Below are 6,000 nucleotides of genomic sequence, written 5' to 3'. Positions count from 1 at the left end.
TGCTCCTTTCTTTCTTCCACTTCGGGAAAGGCTTCCTTACTGGGTGTGGAAATCTCCTATGCCTTTCCTCGCCTATTCCGTCAGCTCTAAAATTCTCTTTCGGTTGCCACCCTCACAGATGGATTAGGAAACTCTTTGCGGTGCACTCATTAGTGAAATGACCTCAATGACGCTGGAATCCAATATCTAATCGCCGATTTTTAGCGAGTCCACACGCCAGGGTGGTCGGGGTCCAATGCAGCCCCGGCCAGGCCCAGGCCCCTTGGACTGGGCCACAGGAGGACACAGAGGAGGGTCCCGGCCCCCACGGTAGGTAGAGGTGCGGGCAGTTCTCCAAGGGCTTGGGTGTTTTCCAGAGGGAGGAGATGGAGGGGACTGATTTCTTCAGCGCCCCACAAACCACGCCACCCCACCCCACCCATGGGACACATCCCGAGAGAGAGAGACGCCCCATACACTGGCTCCCCTCCCCCGTGCGCTGTGCCCCAGCCCTGGCCCGGGGGAATAGGCGGCCGCCGGGCAACAGGGCGGGGGGAGCAGCTGGAAGGGGTTGTGGGGGAGGGCGGCCCCTGGCTGGGGTCAAAGGGCGAGCGCCCCGCCCCTCCCGCCCGTGCGCAGTCAGCGGCCCCGGCGCGCTGGGGGTGGGGGGCGGGGAGGTGAAGGAGGCCAGGCAAGGAGAGGAGGGGGGCTTGAAGGGCTCCACCTTGGCGGGTCCAGCCGTGGAGGCGCATCTTGTGTGAGTGTGAGTGAGTGAGTGAGTGAGTGAGTGTGAGTGTGTGTGTATACAGAGACAGCCCCCAACCCCGGCCCGCCGCTCCCTGCCCGCCCCGCCTGTCACCCCCGTCCCTCGGAGCCCGCGGGACCCGGCCCGGCGAACTCAACAGGCCCGACCCGGCGCGGGGCCTGGGGCGGGAGGAGGCGGCGGGGAAGCGCAGAGAGGCTCGGCTTCTTGAGCGGGGCAGGGGCGCCCTCCGCCGTCCACGGCCACACCACCCCGAACGCGCCCGATCCCGTCTGGTCTCGGAAGCTAAGCAGGGTCGGGCCTGGTTAGAACTTGGATGGGAGACCGCCCGGGAATACCGGGTGCCGTAGGCTTCTTCTTTTTTTTTTTGCCTCTGGTTCTGTCGCGTTTCTGGGAGTGCGGGGGCGGCCCGGGGTGGGGGTGACCCCCACCCTCAGCGCCCGCCGCGGTGCCTGGCGCCCCAGCCCGCACCGTGGGGCCTCCTCTTGTCCCGAGCCGTGACACCGCCGCCACGCGGCAGCATGCGTGGCTTCTGGACTGTCAGGTCTCAGACCAAAGGTCTGCTCTGTGGGAGCCGACACGCTGGAGGAAACCTCGAGAGTCTGAGAGGGGAGGGAGTTCCAGAAGAAGGCCAGGATGTCATTTTGAGGGAGTATGTGACCAGAACTCCTCCCGTTGCTTTTGGGGTTCTATGGGCTACACGTAGGAATCTTTGGTGGTGGCACCTGATGTTCGGGGATCCGGAGTCACACCCAGACCTGCTCCACAGGCCTCCTTTTACTTTTCTCTTCGGATTCATTTTTTTTTTTTTTGAGACAGAGTCTCGGTTTGTTGCCCAGGCTAGAGTGAGTGCCGTGGCGTCAGCCTAGCTCACAGCAACTTCAAACGCCTGGGCTCGAGTGATCCTTCTGCCTCAGCCTCCCGGGTAGCTGGGACTGCAGGCATGCGCCACCATGCCCCGCTAATTTTTTATATATATATCAGTTGGCCAATTAATTTCTTTCTATTTATAGTAGAGACGGGGTCTCGCTCTTGCTCAGGCTGGTTTTGAACTCCTGACCTTGAGCAATCCGCCCGCCTCGGCCTCCCAAGAGCTAGGATTACAGGCGTGAGCCACAGCGCCCGGCCGGATTCATTATTTTTAAAAAGTGTCTCTTATCTCTATTATTGCATTTTCTTTTCTCTCTCTTTTCAAGCAGATGATGGGAGTCCAAGTGTTAAGGTGACATGTGTTGCCCGTGCCCCCCTCCCCCCCCATGTTCTTATTCATTTACGTCTCATGTTGTTCCAGCATATTGTGGGGGCACCAATGTAAAGGTCGGGTGCGTTGCCCTCTCCCAGCCTCCCCCCTCGGGTCAGAGCTTCAAGTGCGCCCATCCCCCAGTCGGTGCGTACCCACCCCATTCCTAATGGATGTGTATGCCCATCCCCTCCCCCCACCCGCCCGACACCCACCCGAAGAAGGTGATTCCTCTGTGTCCACTTAGGTGTCCATCGGTTCGTACCCATTTGCTGGTGAGCGAGAGCACGTGGTGCTCGTGTGTCCATTCTTGGGATACTTGGCTTACTGGAACGGGTTCCAGCTCTGGCCAGGAGAACCACGAGAGGTGCCCCCTCACCGCTGCTCCTCATAGCCGAATAGCACTCCGTGGTGTCCACGGGCCACATTTTACTTACCCACTCGTGGGTCGATGGGCACTCGGGTGGCTTCCAGGTCTTTGCGATTGTGACTTGTGCCCTGACACTAACCCTAACCCTTACCCAGCCAGTCTCCTCCACGGCCCCTGCCTGACTGACTCCTTCCCGCCCGGCCTATCACCTGTCACCGTCCTCTGCCCCTGCCTGACACGCTCCTCCCCGCCCGGGCCGTCACCGTCCTCGGCCCCTGCCTGACGGGGCTCCTCCGTCGCCTGGGCCTTCCAAGGGCTTGGTGTGGACGCTGGTTCCAGGACGCCCTCCCAGGAACCCGGTAGCAGGGCGGCCGCAGCGTCTCGCGCAACCCAACCGTCCGCCGGCTGGCCGCCGTCGCTAAGTGGCCTGCGGGGGACGTGCTCCCGCTGTGCCGTGGGGGCCCAGCCTGGTGTCTTCTCTGAGGCCCCGCGGCTGCCGCTGCCCGCAAGGGGATAGCCGCGGAGGTGGGGACCGCCTCCTCATGGGGACGTATACCCAGCTCTCCACGTCGGATTCCGGGGCTCTCTGTCCTGCCAGAAGGCCCAGCTGGCCTGCGGGTCCTCAGAGTGGCAAAAACATCCGAAAACTGAGATTGAGGGTCCGGTGGGTGTCTGCACTTTTGTGCTGGGCACCCCAGGGAGGCCCGGGGGCTGGCTGGACAACGCGGTCTGCTGGGCTGGGGGGGGGTTTGGAGGAGCAACTGATGCCCTTTGCACTTTGGGTAGCAAGTGTCTGAGGTGTCTCTGGGCCCTGTGCCATGTGGGGGCGGGGGCGGGGGCGGGGTTGGAGGAGGAGGAGGAGGAGGAGGAGGAGGAGGAGGGGGTGGGAAGGGCCGTGGCCTGCAGTCGTGTTCCCCGGGGTGGCACAGCATGTGGCTTCTTCCACAGGCTGTTTGGCCTGGGCTCCCTGCACCTGGGCCTTTGGAGGACCGGCCCTGTGCTTGCCAACACTTCCTGCAGGGACCCAGAGCTGGGAGGTTGCATCTCTCAGCCCTGGGTCGGGCAGAGCCCCAGCGGGCCATGCCCACAACCTCTCTCAGCAGGGGTCCCCCAGAAGGCTCCTTTGGGACCAGGATTCTCTTGCGGGTGACTCTTTAAGGTCTGGCCCCTGGATGGAGGGGCACCAGGAGTAGAGGAGCAGGAAGGGGAAGGGGGTGGCCATGCGAGGGGACACTTTCAGGCCAAGTCCCAGCTTCAGTCTGATCCTCCTGGGAACGCCGGGGTGGACATCACACCTCCTGGTTGCCCCGCTCTGAGACAAGGAGCCGGGCTTCGCATTCCCACAGCAGCCAGTCGTGGGCTGAGGACACCTGGGGCGTTGGGAACTCCCTGGCTTCTCCTTGGTTTAACATCTGGAGCTGCTTGTGAATTGTGCCGCCACACACACCCGAGTGCAGGTGTCTTCTGCACAGACTGCGGGCCTCGCTCTTCTGAATGCCGCTAGCTCGCGACCCACCCACGGGTGAACCTGGTCAGGGTACTTTCTCTCAGGGGCAGACTCTGATCCGGGCGGGCTACCGGTGTCTCTGTTTGCTCCTTTCTTTCTTCCACTTCGGGAAAGGCTTCCTTACTGGGTGTGGAAATCTCCTATGCCTTTCCTCGCCTATTCCGTCAGCTCTAAAATTCTCTTTCGGTTGCCACCCTCACAGATGGATTAGGAAACTCTTTGCGGTGCACTCATTAGTGAAATGACCTCAATGACGCTGGAATCCAATATCTAATCGCCGATTTTTAGCGAGTCCACACGCCAGGGTGGTCGGGGTCCAATGCAGCCCCGGCCAGGCCCAGGCCCCTTGGACTGGGCCACAGGAGGACACAGAGGAGGGTCCCGGCCCCCACGGTAGGTAGAGGTGCGGGCAGTTCTCCAAGGGCTTGGGTGTTTTCCAGAGGGAGGAGATGGAGGGGACTGATTTCTTCAGCGCCCCACAAACCACGCCACCCCACCCCACCCATGGGACACATCCCGAGAGAGAGAGACGCCCCATACACTGGCTCCCCTCCCCCGTGCGCTGTGCCCCAGCCCTGGCCCGGGGGAATAGGCGGCCGCCGGGCAACAGGGCGGGGGGAGCAGCTGGAAGGGGTTGTGGGGGAGGGCGGCCCCTGGCTGGGGTCAAAGGGCGAGCGCCCCGCCCCTCCCGCCCGTGCGCAGTCAGCGGCCCCGGCGCGCTGGGGGTGGGGGGCGGGGAGGTGAAGGAGGCCAGGCAAGGAGAGGAGGGGGGCTTGAAGGGCTCCACCTTGGCGGGTCCAGCCGTGGAGGCGCATCTTGTGTGAGTGTGAGTGAGTGAGTGAGTGAGTGAGTGTGAGTGTGTGTGTATACAGAGACAGCCCCCAACCCCGGCCCGCCGCTCCCTGCCCGCCCCGCCTGTCACCCCCGTCCCTCGGAGCCCGCGGGACCCGGCCGGCGAACTCAACAGGCCCGACCCGGCGCGGGGCCTGGGGCGGGAGGAGGCGGCGGGGAAGCGCAGAGAGGCTCGGCTTCTTGAGCGGGGCAGGGGCGCCCTCCGCCGTCCACGGCCACACCACCCCGAACGCGCCCGATCCCGTCTGGTCTCGGAAGCTAAGCAGGGTCGGGCCTGGTTAGAACTTGGATGGGAGACCGCCCGGGAATACCGGGTGCCGTAGGCTTCTTCTTTTTTTTTTTGCCTCTGGTTCTGTCGCGTTTCTGGGAGTGCGGGGGCGGCCCGGGGTGGGGGTGACCCCCACCCTCAGCGCCCGCCGCGGTGCCTGGCGCCCCAGCCCGCACCGTGGGGCCTCCTCTTGTCCCGAGCCGTGACACCGCCGCCACGCGGCAGCATGCGTGGCTTCTGGACTGTCAGGTCTCAGACCAAAGGTCTGCTCTGTGGGAGCCGACACGCTGGAGGAAACCTTGAGAGTCTGAGAGGGGAGGGAGTTCCAGAAGAAGGCCAGGATGTCATTTTGAGGGAGTATGTGACCAGAACTCCTCCCGTTGCTTTTGGGGTTCTATGGGCTACACGTAGGAATCTTTGGTGGTGGCACCTGATGTTCGGGGATCCGGAGTCACACCCAGACCTGCTCCACAGGCCTCCTTTTACTTTTCTCTTCGGATTCATTTTTTTTTTTTTTTTTTTTGAGACAGAGTCTCGGTTTGTTGCCCAGGCTAGAGTGAGTGCCGTGGCGTCAGCCTAGCTCACAGCAACTTCAAACTCCTGGGCTCGAGTGATCCTTCTGCCTCAGCCTCCCGGGTAGCTGGGACTGCAGGCATGCGCCACCATGCCCCGCTAATTTTTTATATATATATCAGTTGGCCAATTAATTTCTTTCTATTTATAGTAGAGACGGGGTCTCGCTCTTGCTCAGGCTGGTTTTGAACTCCTGACCTTGAGCAATCCGCCCGCCTCGGCCTCCCAAGAGCTAGGATTACAGGCGTGAGCCACAGCGCCCGGCCGGATTCATTATTTTTAAAAAGTGTCTCTTATCTCTATTATTGCATTTTCTTTTCTCTCTCTTTTCAAGCAGATGATGGGAGTCCAAGTATTAAGGTGACATGTGTTGCCCGTGCCCCCCTCCCCCCCCCCGTGTTCTTATTCATTTACCTCTCATGTTGTTCCAGCATATTGTGGGGGCACC

At 62.0% G+C, this 6,000-nt stretch overlaps 2 pseudogenes; both read left to right on the top strand.

The window, feature by feature from the left end:
* Positions 1 to 976: 976 nt before the first annotated feature.
* On the top strand, positions 977 to 1,095 carry LOC142867621 (uncharacterized; annotated as a pseudogene).
* Positions 1,096 to 4,918: 3,823 nt separating this feature from the next.
* On the top strand, positions 4,919 to 5,037 carry LOC142867620 (uncharacterized; annotated as a pseudogene).
* The last annotated feature ends 963 nt before the right edge of the window (positions 5,038 to 6,000 follow it).

Source organism: Microcebus murinus, unplaced genomic scaffold, assembly GCF_040939455.1.
Source record: "Microcebus murinus isolate Inina unplaced genomic scaffold, M.murinus_Inina_mat1.0 scaf018_hap2_Mmur4.0, whole genome shotgun sequence".
NCBI lineage: Eukaryota > Metazoa > Chordata > Mammalia > Primates > Cheirogaleidae > Microcebus > Microcebus murinus.
Note: the sequence above shows the minus strand (reverse complement) of the source record. Positions and strands in the feature narration are given on the sequence as shown.